Source organism: Carlito syrichta, unplaced genomic scaffold (assembly GCF_000164805.1).
Source record: "Carlito syrichta isolate Samal-C Ts95f unplaced genomic scaffold, Tarsius_syrichta-2.0.1 Scaffold305719, whole genome shotgun sequence".
Classification (NCBI taxonomy): Eukaryota; Metazoa; Chordata; class Mammalia; order Primates; family Tarsiidae; genus Carlito; species Carlito syrichta.
Window position 1 is genome coordinate 1391148 of NW_007249815.1, and position 17598 is coordinate 1408745.

At 34.3% G+C, this 17598-nt stretch overlaps 1 pseudogene; it reads right to left on the minus strand.

The window, feature by feature from the left end:
- Positions 1-1344: 1344 nt before the first annotated feature.
- Positions 1345-1942, minus strand: LOC103264775 (annotated as a pseudogene).
- Between the last annotated feature and the right edge of the window lie 15656 nt (positions 1943-17598).

Below are 17598 nucleotides of genomic sequence, written 5' to 3' on the forward strand. Positions count from 1 at the left end.
ATGTTCTCTGCTTCATAAAACATATATACAGTAAACTACAGTTTATAAGAAACTTACTTAAAGCCAACTAATATAGAACATTTAAAAAAAATGCCAGGAAAATATACACAAACTAAGCAAGGATTGCCAAGACAACATGAAACATGATAGGATTTAAGATCATAAATTAGATAATGGCGAAAAGCACAATTTATGGTGAAGGTATGAATAATAAATTTATTGCATTCACAATACAGCAAATAAACAGCAAAATTGGTATAAATAAAAAGAGGGTGATTTTCAGGTTCCTCAATGAAAAATAGAGCTAATGAAGCAAAATAAATAAATATGTAATAGGCAGACAAATACATAATGGCAATGTCTTCTATTTCTAGTCATATGATCGATAGATGACACAGGCATTCTCTGTCCTTATCTGTAGTTTTGCTTTCTTTTTTAAAAAAAATGTAACACTGTTTATTTAACTTCAAAAACATTTCAGCCTTCTAAACATACCAACACACACACACACACACACACACACAGAGCACTGCAAATCTTATTCAAGTACAGATGGTGCTTGAACTTTCACTGGTGCAGTGGCTGTACACTTTCCTGACAATGAAGAGTTCTATAGTTTGTTTAAAAACAGTTTAAAAACTACCTCACTTAACTAAAAAAAAAAAAAAAAAAAGAAAGAAGGAAAAAGAAAAAAATTTCCTAAGCCTTCTTATTCCTGCTGAACCGTCTTTTGTCCACGGCTAAGAATGGCAGAAGAATGCTATCTTCCCGTACACAAAACAAGACAACCTGGAGCTACATGGATGCCAACCTCAGTGTCCACAGGTTCAGCCTCACAGTGCACGTCCTGAGCTACAGCCCCCTCCAAAGTCATCTTCCCCACAGCCTTGAAGCAAACAGGAGCATCTAGAGTTTGTCTCAGTTGTTTTGTTCTTTTTACAAACCATAGATATGTACAGTTGAGAACTCAGGATTTCTAGCCAATGACCATCTAGTTAACACCACCTTACAAATTAAAAAATAAAAAGCCAGAACATCTTTAAATGCCTTGTCACACCAACAGCAAAGTACACAGAGGAGAACGTAAGAGTGCCTTTTCCTTTTAAAAATGTTTGGAAATATGTGCAACTTTGACACAGTTTTAGGGTGCTCTGGACACCCATGACCACTTCATGTAAACCACTGACAATTTCTAGAGTACTTTAAGAGACAAATAATATGATCTTGATCAAATTTTTGTAATTAAACCTAACGAGGGCTAGAAACACCTCTCAAAGAGGAGACATGTCAATTATGGTGCTCCCCTGCTCTAAGGTATTCACAAGAAGACAGATAAATGGTATTTTATTCATCCTCCTCCCCCTTCTCCTCCTCCTCATCTTCTCTGCCTTCCTCTTCCACTTTTTTCCAGGCAACTTTAGTGGGACCCTTTGCACAATCAAACTTTTTCTTTAGACTTATAGTTGGCAACATCCTTCTCATACTTCTCTTTCAGCTTCACTGCCTTGGTGATATAAGACTGCTTTTCACTGTCACTTAAATTACTCCACATGTCACCCAGATTTTTTGCAACATCTTCAATAGAGATGCCAGTGTTTGTGGATATGATCTTGGGGTGGAATTCTGAACAGAACAGGAAGTATCCAGATGGTAGCCTTTTGGGGGTGTTCCTTAGCTTCTTCTTCTTGCCTTCCTTAGCTTGTCCATAATTCTCCATTTCCTAATCATAGTGTATGTTATCTGCCTTTGCCATTTCATCAGATTTGGCCTTCTCTTTCCCAGACATTGTCTTCCACCTCTCAGAGAACTTCTTGAAAAATTCTGCAAAATTGACAGGGACTTCTGGACTTTTCTTCATATGTTCTTTTCTACAGTACTGCACAAAGAAGGCATAAAGAGACATCTTGCCCTTTGGTTTCTTGGAGTCACCCTTAGCCATCCTGACTTTGTTGTTTGTTAGTCTTCGGTTTTGCTTTCTGTGATTTCTCCATGGCCAACCATATTCTAAAAATATTGAATGAAAAAATTCTAATGTGTATACCTGCTATTGTCTGTCCATATTTCCAAAATCCCTAGAGAAGGGCAAGGCAAGTATTGGAGTGCTCCTGCATGTACCCACATTCCTGAGAGATAACAAAAGGTGCACTTTTCCTTATCTCCTATGCACCCAAGTAAGTGACTTCAAAAGAATTCTTAATTTCCCTGAAGACTATGCCCAATTAACTGAGAGATGTAAATTCCCATTTATTCCTTTTTCTTAGTAGTCGTGGGTTTGAATAATATAGTGTCAAGGTAATATTTGTGATTTGTATAATTTTTGTATCAATGTAATCATAAGTTTTGTGATTTGTATAACTTTGCATATAGCAAGTAGTAATGTATGATGTTTTAGGCATTGCTAACTCTCTTCACTTTATGGCAAGCTTGATTAACATCTCTGCCTGGTGTTACTGATAAAAGCTGTGAGATACCTCTGGTAACTGGTGCCAGGAAATGTGGCTATAATTTAAGTTGTGTACAATGCTCTGCCAGTCATGTAGTCAAGGTATAGGACCATCAAGCCTGAAATTATAAAAGTAGATTGTAAAACGTAAAGAGGGAGCAAAACCGTTTTAAAGAGGCCAGAAGCCCTGATCTGCTTCCTGATTCGAATTCAGAAATAAACCTCTTTCTACCAGTTCCCTGCCCCTTTGATTTACTGGTATCAAGGGAGAGCAGTCGAGTATTATTCAGACCATAACAATTCTAGAAATAAATAATTTGTAAATTTTAAATTGCACATTCTGAGTAGTCAGAAGAAACTTTGTGCCATCCTGTTGTGTCTCATCTGGGATATAAATCATCCTTCTTGTCCTGCTTATCTGAGGCAAGCTAGTAAGTGCAGGAAGATGTGATTTCTATTTCATCCTACAAGAAGCAGGAATTAAGTCTCCAAATGTTTGGAAAACACCTCCAGGGTGTTTATGGTTGGAATCAGCAGAGCAAATGGGTCCTCCACCTTCTTGATCACCTGAAAGTTGTAAACAGAATACAGACTTGTCACACAGGCTTCATTCTCAAATGAAGACAAATCCAGGGCCTTCATGAAGCTCACTCCCTCCCAATCTCTTCCACCTCTCTGAAAGCAGAGGAGATAAAAATCAGTCACCAAATCCCCCTCAGGGCAGTTCTCCTTCTGAGACCGTCCACACTTCCCTCCCTTGGACTGTGTACTCTCCTTTCCTGAAGAAACTCTCCTCTTGAGACTGCCTGCCCCCCACCTCCTTTCCCTTTAAGTGTGTGTAATTTTAAATTAGTAAACTCTTTACTTTGCTCATCTACATGGTGACTTGCTTTGGAATTCTTTCTTGCATCAAAGTAAAACATCCAGACAGTAGAGCTCTCTCTCCTTGTTTCTCTCTCTCTCTCTCTCTCTCCCCCACCCCCCACCTCTCTCTCTCCTTCCCCCCCTTTCTCTCCCCCTCACCCGTCTCCGTTAAAGAGAACTCCTCTCTGGCAACATATCCATACCGTATGTGCCATCTACCCATTAGTCACTTAGTAGCCATCTTGACTATCAGATAAAAAAGCATAGTATATACAAATAATTCCTAACTTATGATGATTTGACTCATGATTTTTTGACCTTATGATGATCCAGTAGGATATAGCCTGATTCATCTGGACTGATGATTTTCAATTTATGGTGGGTTTATCAGGATGTAATTCCATTATAAGCTAAGGAGCATTAAAACTAATGGATTAGAGGGGACTACTACATGAAAATATTTCTAGTAGAAAACACTTAAAATGCTGGATAAACTGAAAAATATTCTTGAAAATGAATAAGAACTTGAAGGAGAAGAAATAGAAATACCTAAGATACAAAAACAAAGGGAAAATGGAATGGAAAACTGGTGATCTTGCTCTGAAGAATTCACTCATCTTAGGTAAAAAGAGGTTTGTGTTTTGATGTCCATGTGGAGTCAGGATATAGCATTTTGTTTATGATAGAGTGTTTGGGACCCAAATAGGACTACACAATGAAAAGTTATATTATGAAAAAGTGAGCAACAGAAAATGGGAGCCTAAAAGAAAACTTATTTGACTCAGTCTGAATCATGGATGGGGATAAACGTCTTCTCTGAGAGTTGGTGGTCACCTCCTTCCTGTTATCACAAGAATTAAGTTTAAAATTTATATTATTTACATTGGGCAAAATATTACAAACTGAGAAATTAACATTAAGCGGTCAAGGGTAACATATTCAGGTGGACCCAACAGGAACACAGGCTAACACACACACACAAAAACTACAAAATATTTGAGAAAATAAGTCACCATAAGCAAGTGCTAGCAGAAACAATAAAGAGTAAAACAAAGCAAAACAAAACAAAAAACCCCTACAAATTCAAGTTACTAGAGTTTTAGTCTAGAAACCTATTGCCTAATAAAAAAAATATGAGTCTCATTTAGTTAGTGGCTATAATAAAAGAGTACAAATTTAAAAATGAAATTAATTTTAATAATATAATTTACCTCAGACATGAAGAATATTGCTTCAACATATAATTTAGAAAATTAATAATTATATATCTTACTTTTTTTCTCTTACTAAGTCTGGTATCAGTATACATTTTATATTTTCAGTACATTTCAATCCAGATTACTCATATTTCAAGTGCTGAGTAGATTGAATGTGGCTAGTGGCTACCATAGTACAGAGTAGATATAGGTTACAAATATTGTTAAAATTATTAATTATGTAAAAGATTAAATAAAATAAGAAAAAGGACAAAAGTCAAATCGAAGTTCAAGACATTACTAATATAGCTAGGCATAGTGGCATGTACCTATAATCCCAGCTATTTAAGAGATTGTGACAGAAGAATTGCTTGAGCCCAGGTGCTTGAGACTGGGCTAGACAACATAATGAGATTCCACCCTCCCCCAACCAAAACAAAAAAAAAAGACATTAAAAATACATTAATAAATCATAAAACCCAGTAACTTGAAAAAACAACAGATTAGCTACACATAGAAGCATGAATTAGAAGACTGTATAGCAGAAATTACCTGGATTATAGCACGAGGAGAAAAAGAAAGAAAATGTGTAAAAGAGGTTGGAAAACAAAGAAGGTAGAGTTAGAAGGTCAAAGACACATCTGATTGGAAACTTATATGTGAAAAATACTGAGCAAGAGGAAGAAAATATTTAAAAGATCATGCCTGAGAATTTGCCATAATTAATGAAAGATAAGAATCCTTAGATTCAGGAACACAATGAGCCTCAAATTGAAAAAAACAAAGTCCTGTACCTATACATGTCTAGTGAATCTACAGAACAAGGAAAAGAAATAGAACATCTATAAACTAATCACAAAGACAAATTACAGTCTATCCTTGTTATTTACAATAGTTATGTTTTATAAAATTACTGTGAAATAGGGAACCATTGCTCCTATGGGAAATAAAGTGTTAGGTTCCTGCAAACCTCAAGTCACATTTTCATCAATGAATCCATACATAATTTATTTTATGTGTTTCTGTTTAAAGATGATTTTTTTAATGTATCTAGTGATAGTAGGAATATGAAGCCCATTAACTTGACTAAACCACAGTGGCTAGCATTTAAAGAATAACTATGAAAGTCACTTACTGTGAAAATACATACACTAATCTTTACTCTGAATAAACATATAAAGTGAAATAAACATAATGAAATAAAACTAACACAACTAAAATTATTATGGTTGCATAATTGTTAATGAGCTTTTAAGTTTAGGATAATGGTGATTTGGCTGTTTTTCCTTATGCTTGGCAACTGCCTGGAAAACATCTTTGTCTTAAGATAGGCACTGGAGCAATTATTATTATCTTTGAGGCACCAATTTTATCATTGTGTGAACTTAAACTTATGAACTTAAAACAATCTTTAAAGTAACTCTTTAAAACACTAAACTATAGCATTAAAACTTAATTAATAACTCAAAGTAAAAACCTTATTAAACATAACCAGAGCCTAATAATTTTTGTCAACCCTCATACATATGTATATTGATCATATAAACTTGTATCATATTACATTTACCAGTTATGATTAATATATGGATAAAACAATTATCACGTCTAGAATAGCACTGCCAGCAACTCTCTTCAAAAGAGTCCCAAATTACAGTCCTTGAAGTGCTTTAAGAAAGTTTCCAGGTGCAAAGTTCTTCATATAGCAGGAGTTTTTCTCTTTGGTGCATTTACAACCTTCAAAGCTTTGTAATCACCTTTCTTGTCCAGGTGTCTTTGTTACTTTTCTCTTATCCTGCAATGTTTATTTTTAAAGAAAACTCAAAAGAAGTTTGTAATGACATTTTTTAGGCCCCCAAGGTTGTTTTTTGTATTTAGTTAAATATCATAAAAGTGTCTAATTAGTATATTATGAGTTTAGTGTAAACCCACTCTGTAAATGTTTACTTAAAATTTAACTGTAAAATTAAATAAAAACCTTAATGTTTAAACTTTATCTTAAGTCTGTGAAGATAGTGTTATAAATCACCTACATAACTCCTAGATAAGAGTAGAACTTAAAATGAATTCATAATGAACTTACTATAAACTTGTGCTTCTAAAAAACCTTATGTCTAAACACTAAACTGCATAATTCTAAATCAAATTAGGAGTAAATGTACTTATATTATTTTTTACTCAAATAATATCTAATAACTTATAACCAAGTTAAAAAAAACATTCTTGATGTGCTTCAGAGTTTAACCCTTACATATGTTAAAAAAGGCTAAGCGACATAGTGAAAAAATAGAAAAATAAACCATGACATTCTCAGGTTAGGTGTAAATACTTCACATAAACACGCTATTTTCTTCTTCCATGACTACACAAAATTTCTTCAGCCATACCAAACAACAAAGATAAAAGACAAAAGTGCCTCAGCTTCCCGGGCTTGCCCTGCGTCCCGGGGTCTTCGGCCCACCAGAACCCTGTCAATCAGGTAGACCTCCAAGGCTGGCTCCCAACATTTTAAAAATAGAGATAGGATCTCACTCTGTTGATGAAGCTAGTCTCAAACTCCTGGCTTCAGGTGATCTTCCTACCTTGGTTTCTCAAGGTGCTGAGATTATGGGTGTGAGCCACTCCACCACATCCAACCTGTCAAACTTTTTTAATATCTATTTTTTTTCCAAATAATTAATTGCATGGTCTTAGAATGATTTAAAATCCTCAAACTTTCGAAGCCATTTGCATTATGTAGGCTCATTTGCCAACATTCTTATAAAAGCAATCTCATCAGAATTGAAAATTTTTTTCCTTATAATCTTTTGTTTTTCTGTGTAACACTTAGCAGGCATTTAAAAATTTTTCTTCCATATATTCCTGATCTGCAGAACTTGCCTCACCAGCAATTTTAACTTTTTTTTAAAAGAAAACTTTTATTGTCTTTTGAAACGTGAGAGCTTGCCAAGACTAGCTGAGAAGGGCTTTATATTTTCCTGGCCCATTGTTATGTGACTATAACCTTCTTTGACTTTCAGTCTCAGAACATGCTGTCCATTATCGTTTTTTTTTTCTTTTATTGTGAGAGATCCAGTATTAAAACTTTTTCTCAAAGGTACTGTAATCTCAAAGGTACTGTATCTCAAGCAATGTGATAATGTACCAATTATTCAGTGGAGTATTAAAAGCTCACAATATTTACAGATATTTAGTACATGTCAGAGCTGGTATTTCAATTGTTTGGGAAAAGATATTTTATTTAATAAATTATGCTGGCACAACTGGCTAACAATCATCTAGAAGAAAAAAGAGTCAAACACTTATACAACATACAGAAAAAAATTACAGCTGGACTTAATACCTAAATATAGAAAAACAAAATTTTAGAATTTTAGTAAATGTAAAACATGGTATGTGTAATTTAGGAGTGGGTGAGATACTGTAGATGAGCTCATAATGTGAGCTTCTTAGTTCTGTGCTTAGAGACTATCACATTTTGAAAAAAATTAGTTCTGTTTGATGAGGATTTCTTGTTCATAGTACTGCACCTTAATTCCCAGTGCTTATCACCTTGTATATTCCTAGCTGTGGTCTAACCAGTTTAAAATAGTTATCAAAGTATCTCAACAACGTGTGCCTGATCAACAACGTGTGCCTGATCCAGGGCCTTTACTGTCGGAAATAAAATTATCCATCTGGGCTAACCTTTTGGGTAAAATGTAGTTAAGGGTGGTTAAAGACCTAACCATGCTTTTACAGTATCCAAATACCTCTTCACTGGTCTTCATATTACTGGAAAAAGAACAAAATAATAGCTCTAAAGCTTTGATACATTACTCTACCCACTTGCCTCGGGGAACAAGTACTGAATTTCAGGCAGCAAGTCTACCTTCATCTTACCTCCATGTCTACAGATTGGAGTAGTTCTCTGTTGGTGTTATCAGGCTGGGAATTAATAAAGAAAGAATCCTAAGATTAATGAGGAAGGGAATATGAAGCATCTAATGTAAACCTGTGCTTAACTTGTAAACTTGTGCTTTTAGAATATTTTGATAGAAACAGTTGACAAAATCAAAAGATTTTAAGTACCTGGAAGAACTGTATATGTAAAAATCATGTTTTTATTTTTAAAGAGAGATGCCACATGAGCTTCTTGTTTTGATAAATTAAAGTTTATGTTAAGGGGAGGCCGAGGTGAGAGTGATTGTCTTAGCCTGAGGGTTCGAGACCAGCCCGGGCAAGAGGGTGAGACCTCGTCTCTACAATAAATCAGAAAAATTAGCCAGGTGTGGTAGTGCATGCCTGTAGTTCCGGCGGAAGGATCGCCGGAGCCCAGCAGGTCGACACTGGAGTGGCCATGAGCATGCCACTGCACTCCAGCCTGGGCGACAAGGTGAGACTCCAACTCAAAAAAAAAAAGTTCATATTAACATGTAATTTCTTAAGAGCAGATAGAAATACATTTACTTTATTAGGAGCTTACTTTAAAACAAAGACTGATGTTGTGTTCTCATTAAAATACAGGCTAGACATAGAAATTTAACAAAAAAAGTTTTTGAAAAATTACTCTCTGTAAATTGATACTAAGTATGATTACTTGAGCTGACATAAACATAAAGAATGAGTGATGAGAACATCTGATCATTTAGCGGTACTTAATGAAACAGGTGCCAGATGCTGCCAAGCTCATCTATAAGAGAGTTTTCCTGTTGGCAAAGGAGCCTAAGGAACTGGTTTTCCTCCCCACCTGCCTTATGACATTTAGGTTTCAACATAGAATCTCTGCAGGATCACACTTTCAGGTACAAACAGGTCTTGTCAAACAGCTCTGGAGGGTTTGCCTTTGGTGCTTGCCCATTGGGTTCCAGAATCCTAATTGGTTGGTTTGACCCAACCTGATTAATTTTAAATAACAAATCCTAATGAGATATTTTATAAAAGCAAGAAAATGGTTCTATGACAATGATTGAAAACATAATCTGAAATTATAACTATCTTTTTCTACTATATATGCAAATTAAAGTGTAATTACAAACTGCAAGTTGATTAATTTAAATTTGATATCTTAATCAAGGGACCGATTAGAGGGTAGGATGTTATTACTGGGATTCTACCTTAGATTAGGATTTCTAGAAAATTAAACTCTCCCCTGTATACTGAGTAACTGATCTCTCTTTTCAGTTGTGTAGATTATCTGTTATAGGTGCCTAAAAGTGAGTCAAGGTTTAATTTGATTTGCTTTTTTAAGAGAAAAAGTTTTTCTTAACTAATATGGTTTAATTACACAATTTTAAACAATATAGAAAATATATGCCTCCCCAATATTATGGTGTCCAGTCTTTAAAAAAAATTTGGGGCATATGTGTTAACCCATTTGTGTTGAAATACCTGAGCTTGTATAATTTATAAAAAAATAATTTAAAAAAAGCTAATGGTTCTGCAGGCTGTTCAAGAAACACGGCACTAGCAACTGCTTCTGGTGAGGGACTCAAACTGCTTCTACTCAAGACTGAAGATAAAGGGGAGTTGGCCTGTGGAAATCACATGGTAAGAGGAAGGAAGGAAGAGTGAGGTGAGGAAGTGCAAGGCTCTTTGTGCAAGCAGTTCTTCAGGGAACTCGCCTGTTACCTGCAGGATGGCACCAAGACATTCAAGAGGGATCCATGCCATGACTCAAACTCCTTCTGCTAGGTCCCACCTTCAACATTGGGGATCAAATTTCAACATGAGATTTGGAGAAAACAAATATCCATGTATATCTATATGCAAATATAAACACAAGATTTTGCATGAATGGAAGCATTAATTTTTACAGGTAACAGAAATGCGTATATATATATATATACGCATTTCTGTTACCTGTAAAAACATATATATTTATCTTCTGTTGAGATTTTAGGGTCAAGAGGTCTATACAATCTTGATTTTTTTTTGAGTTGGAGTCTCATTGTCACCCAGACTAGAGTGCAGCAGCACGCTAATGGCCACCACAGCCTCAACATGCTGGGCTCCAGGAGATCCTGCTGCTTCAGTCTTCCAAGTAGATAGAACCACAAGCACACACCACCATACCTGGCTAATTATTTTATTTATTTTAGCGACGCAGTCTCACCAAGTGGCCCACGCTGGTCTTGAACCCCTGGACTCAGGCATTCCTCTCACCTCCGCCTTCCAAAGTGCTGGGATTACAGGTATGAGCCACTGCGCTTGATCACAATCTTAATGATGGTTTATATTCTTAAAAGCTTGTAACAATTTATTTTTATATTCATAATATTTTGGGTTACATTTTCCTTACATTCCTGGTAATCAGTCTTTTAAGAGATGAGAAATAATAGCTCATTGTATTTTTATTTATTGCTTTGTATCTTCCTAAATATGAGTTAGGTGGTCTTTTAAAAAACATGTTCATTGGAGATTTGAATTTGCTTTTTTTTAATTGCCTATTCTTAATTTTTACCATTTTACAATTTTTTGTCTTTCTTACTAATTTGTAAACTTTGTATTAATATATTTATATCTATTTATTTTAGTTGTGACTCCTCTATAGCTAGTGTACATTGCAAGTATTTTCCCAATATAGTCTTCACATTTTATTTATATATCCTGTGCAAATCAAATATTTTTATATTTTATGGATTAGAAGATTTTTGCTTCAGTAATAATATTCTTACCAAATCCTAAAATATAGACATAATTTTTTACAATTGTAAAAATTGTGCAATTATTAAACCAGAATTAGAATTTCTGAGCCTTGATTTATCTATCTGCTAAATGGAGATAGTATTTATATAAAATATGACCTACTTTAGAGGGTTGTTAGAATAAAATAAAATAATATATATAATAAAGTTCCTATCATTATTTCAGTCATTATTTTTATAATAACAAATTACGTAGTCTATTACCCTGGTATAAGTTTGGGTCTCTTCATATTCTACTCAGTTTAATGCTACCTATAACTTTTGCATCTATTTTCAGTAAATTTTTAAAGAGATACACAAAGAAATATGCCTATTATTCTAGGATATTGCTTTTATGTGACAAAGAAATGAAACACAAACCTCAAAGCCCTATTGTATAGTGTTTTGTATAAACAAAAAGTCACAGCCTTATTCGGTTTATGTTAAAAATGCATCAGAAGTTCTTGTACAAATTTCAGGTAAGTTAATAGCTTCCCCCAAAAAAGAAGTGTATCTGTCATAAACACAATGAGCAGATATAGTTTTTCTTTTACCCTTAGATAAACATCACTACTGAATTTGAAAATCCAAAAAAAATCTTTATCCAATGTTTGTTATTCTATACAAGAGTGTCAGTGTTATTTATCTCAGACTTTATATTAATGTGCTTTCTAGACTTTCAATAGACACACAATATTTTAATATTGGGTTTTTTCAGAGGAGAGAGGTTGAAGATTAAAAGGATACCTGCAAGCAAGAAAAGAAGAAGGCATAGCAGTTGTATTGTTTTGAAGACATTTGCCCTCAGAATTGCTGAATCTTCAATGACAATGATGTCTGTGCATTGTCTTCCTATTTTCCTTTTTTTTGGTCTTCCTATATTCCAAAATATTGCTTCTTTAATCACCCTGGGGTACCTCAAAAATAGAAACTTATTTTTAAAAAGTAGACAAAGTTGTACATTTGTGTTTCAAATATCCAAAAGCTAGTATAAAGTGAACTGGGCCAGGTAGGGTGGCTCACGCCTATAATCCCAGTGCTTTGGGAGGCCAAGGTGAAAGAATTGCCTGAGCCCATGCGTGCAAGACCAGCCTGGGCAACTTGGCTAGATCTCATCTCTACAGTAGATCAAAAAAAGTAGCTGGGCATGGTGGTGCGTACCTGTAGTTCCGGCTACTTGGAAGGCCAAGGTGAAAGGATTACCTGAGAACAGCAAGTCGAGACTGCAGTGGATGTGAGCGTGCCACTGCACTCCAGTCTGGGCGACAGAATGAGACTCCAATGCAAAAAACCAAAAAACAAACCCAAAAAACTATAAAGTGAATTTTTAGGATATTTATTTACAAGTTTGGTTATTGAAATAAGCCCAGTATTAAATCTAAGTTTATAAAGTTCTAGTCTTGTTATTTATTGCAGTTTTTCATATTTACAGGTAGATTAGTTGAATTGCAGTGCCCAGAATATACAGTCACGTGCTGCATAACAGTGTTTTAGTCAACAATAGACCACATGACAATGATGATCCCATAATATTATAATAAAACTGAAAAATTCTTATTGCCTAATGATGTTAGAATGAATTATTTATTTTTTACTAAATTTATGGCAATGTTTGCAAAGTCTCTAATAAGGACTGTAATATTTATGTGTACGAAGACTGCAATATTCTACTGCTTTCTTACTTCTCATGGTTCTGTTCTAGAAGAAAATATGCAACAGCCAAAAAACGTAAAGTGTAATTTAAAAAACGTAGTAAGGACAGTATATAGTATAATACACAATATAGTACACAGTAGTGTCTTGGACTTTCACATTCAGTCACCACTCACTGACTCACTCAGAGCAGCTTCCAGTCCTGCAAGTTCCATTCATGGTAAGTGTACTGTACAAGCGTACTATTATTATCTTTTATACTGTATTATTATTGAAACATTTTTATGTTTAGATACACAAATACTATTGTGTTACAATTGATACAGTATTCAGTACAGTAACATGCTGTACAAGTTTGTAGCCTAGAAGCAGTAGGCTATATCATATATAGCCTAGGCGCGTAGTAGGATATACCATTTTGATTTGTGTAAGTATGCTCTATGATGTTGACACAATGGTAAAATCACCTAATGATGCATTTCTCAGAATATATTCCTAACATAAAGCAACACATGACTATAATATTCTACTGCTTTCATACTCCTCACAGTTCTGTTTTCTAGAAGAAAATGTATATATACAACAGCCAAAAAATGTAAAATATAACTTGTGATTAAAAGTATAGTGAGAATAATATAGTTTCTTTAAAAAGATATGAATTGGTCGAATTATTCAGAGGAAGATTTAAAATAGAAACCATGGATTTTATAAACATAAAATGAGGGGAAAAGTGGAGCTCGTGCAATTCAGTGAGTTTCACCACACTGGGTTCAGTGTATCAAAGTTAAATACACTTAATACATCATTGTTAACTGGTCTTCTCATGGTGAAATATAGTTCAGATTGGAATCATATGTCCCTTAATTATGAGACAGATCATTATTTAGTACTGAAATACTAATTGACCTCTCCTATTCACAACTAGCACAGTAATCAAATATCCATCTTCTTAATTTCCAATGCATTCAGAAACTTCAGATAAATAAAAAATTGAATATCAGCTTTGTTAGAATTATAGTTTTATAAAGTGATTTTTAAACTCATTTGAGTTAAAGTCTCACAAAAATACATTTTCCCTTTGTTAAAAACAACCTATTTCAGTGACGTGGCTTCTGATTTAAATACCAAGCTAAGTAATAGACTGTCTCATCTCTAGGTCACTTTTCCTGAACTCCCACAAGCAATCCCTCATGTTAAAAGAGTAATTTGTGTTTCTTTTGTAGTAGCAAATATAGTACATTGTGGTAATTATTTCTGTAACTGATCATGTCCTTCAGGACGCTATACCTTCTGACAGAGCTGGTGCTATGTCTATTTTATTCTCCTTTATACATCCAGTGTTTACTGTAATGTTAGATGCATACTAGTTGTTCGTGCCCTTCAAACAATAATTATTGTTTGAATGACTGAATGGATATACTCATTTTCACTTATTCTTCTGCAAATTGGGCATTCATACACTTTGTTATACTTTAAAAATTTCGCTATAGGTAATCACTAGGATCTACAAGGAACTCAAACGTGCTGAAAGGACAAAACCAAACAGCCCCATTACAAAGTGGGCAAATACGTGAATAGACACTTCTCAAAAGAAGCTATACCGGCAGCCAACAGACACACGAAAAAGTGCTCAGTCTCACTAATCACCCAAGAAATGCAAATCAAGATCACACTAAGATACCACCTAATCCCAATAAGAATGGCCATCATTAATAAAACAAACAACAACAGTTGCTGGTGAGGATGCAGAGAAAAAGGAACACTTCTACACTGCTGGTGAGAATGCAAACTAGTGCAACCTCTTTGAAAGAAAGTGTGGCAATTTTTGAAAGAATTAGAAATTGGCCTTCCATGTGACCCAGCAATCCCCTTATTGAGAATATATCCAGTGGAACTCAAATCATTCTACAAAAGAGATACCTGCACACGCATTTTTGTTGTAGCTCTATTCACAATAGCAAAAACATGGAACCAACCATGCTACCCATTGAAACTGGACTGCATAAAAAATGTGGTACATAGACACAGTGGAATCTTATGCAGCCATAAAGGACAAACATATGGACTTTGCAGCAACTTGGATGGATTTAGAGTCTATCATACTCAATGATCCATAACAGAAACAAAGAACAGAGTATCATATGTTCTCACTCATAATCGGACCTTGAACAATTACCATAATACCATCAGAAAGGGATTGGCAATAGTGGGAAACTGCCAGAGGGGGAGGTGGGATTGGCAGTTGAGGAAAACTGCCAGGGGAGGGAGGGGTACATCTCATCAACAAAGGTACCTGCATAATGAACATTTGTATACCTAACCCTGAATTGTACCCCGGATCTTTAAAAAATAGAAAATAAAAATAAATAAATTGGCAAATTTTTGAGGGTGTAATGTGCTTGACTTTTTTTTCTTTTTTGTTTCTGTAGGAAGATGAGAACATGTGGTTATATAGCTACATCTTTGTAACTTTTAATCTTTTTTTTCTCTCAAATAATTCCAAATTTTGACACATGGATCTTTTAAACATTTGGAATAAAATATGTTGTTTTCCCTTTCAGTTTCTCCACATTTCCCTCCCAAACTAGTTTCTTCTTACTAAAATTTGCAAAGTAATGTTTGTGGATTGATTTGGACAAATCTTTGAGGAGAAATGTCATCAATTCCAGGCATACTGGAAGGATTATTTTCCTGTTCTGAGCTGATTCTAAATTTCAGTACTTTTTCTGAATATTATGCTGTTGACCCTCATTTACTATGAGTTAACATAATTTATAAGTCTATTGTTTCTATTCATTTGGCATTATTATTTTCTATTATAATATGACCAGAATTTTCTTGTGCTTTTATTATTTATTACTTTTTCATTTGTAAAAGTAACTTTGCTGAAATCAAACATATTTGGCCCCAAATTATATACATTCAGAAATTCATAAATAGTTGGACAGGAGCTATATAGAAATTTATTAAAATAGTAAAATTAATTAAAAATTAACTTATATATAGTAAACATAATTAGAGATAGATTACATTGCTCTTATTTTATTAGGTGGTATGTAAGTAAAGTTATTAATGAACATAGATCATTTTTTAGCTATCTGTAAATTTTTCAGTGAATTTGTGGCAGAGAATAGCTGTAAGTTTGAGAACACATTTCATTTTCTTCCTGTGAATACAGCTTAACTATATTCCTAAGCTGTCAAGTTAGGAAACATGTCACTAAGCTCTACCAAATGCTATGTGAGCATGAAATTAGGTATGAGTTCTAGACCAGGCAATAAAAATCTTCCATAGAGATTCTCTGTTCTTTCTCGTCCATGACAAACCTTTCAGGCTTCATGTTGATGATGGTGATGACATATGGAAGAATTCTGAGTCCTTGAATGACTTCATGAAAAGAGCTCTTTCCACTCCAGTCAAACTCAAGTGTTGACATTGTTTCAGGAGATATGCTATCCTTATTAATTACAATAATCCTTATTAATAATATCCTTATTAATATAAAAACCAGGTACAGCAGAGGCAGTATAATGAGTAATTAAGAGTTTTAACATCAGAGTATAGGGAGTCTGTTTCTTACTACCTATGACTTTGTGCACTTAATATTTTCAATTTCCTAAGAATAAGAGAGGAAGCCGGGCCAGTCACTCAGCCTGTAATCCTGCTCCTTTGGGAGGCTGAGGTGAGTGGATTGCCTGAGCCCGTGGGTTCAAAGATCTGCATGGGCAACTTGGTGAGACCTCATCTGTACAATAAATCAAAAAATCAGCTGAGCATGGTAGTGCAGGCCTGAAAATCAGGCTACTCAGAAGGCTGAGGCGGAAGGATTGCTGGAGCCCAGCAGGTCGAGGCTGCGGTGGCCAGGAGCGGCCACTGCACTCCAGTCTGGGTGACAGAGTGAGACTCCAACTCAAAAAAATTAAATAAATAAATAAAAGAATAAGAGAGGAATAGATCAATAATGTCCAACTGAGGACATTTGTTAAATCAAGTAGATCCTCATAAATGTAAACTATTAATAGTGTTTCACAATTGTTTCTAAGGGAAGAATAGATTAATAATGTCCAACTAAGGGCAGTTGCTAAATCAAGTAGATCCTTATAAATATAAGCTATTAATAGTATTTCACAATGGTTTCTAAATTTCTAAATTATTTATTCTGTTGTTTCCAGAAATTTTATTTTTGCATAAACATAATGCATAAAATTCTACATCTCCTAACAAAATATTATTAGGTTATACAAAATGTGCTGAAATACAGAAGCAATAACATGGATAAAATAATTCACCATCTTCCAGTGGAAGAATCATATAATTCCTAAATCCGATTTTATAAAAATAAACATTAGGAAATAAATACAATAAAATTCATATTTTCAAGATGAAAATGCAGTGCTATGTGTCTCTAGTCAAAGCTAATTAGATGTTTTGCCATAGGAATGAATTTTATTAGCATTTTTTTGCAAGGTAATAATCATACTCATTAACAGTTCTAGATTATTTTGCATAAAGCGTTCAAATATCTCCATCATGATTGTAGAAATATTTTGGCAGCCTAAATACTTATTGTAATTAAAAAGCTTAAAAATATTTTTTCATAGTAAACTAAGAGTTTTAGGGTCTATGTAAAGATCAAAATGATCCAGAATTTCCTGCAGATATTATATATGGTTTATAGATCTGTCAGATAATTTTTATGATAATTTTATTCCCAAAAAAGGAGAGACTTTATTCAACATGCTATTCATGCTATCTTCATTCTTTTCAAACAGGTCACAGA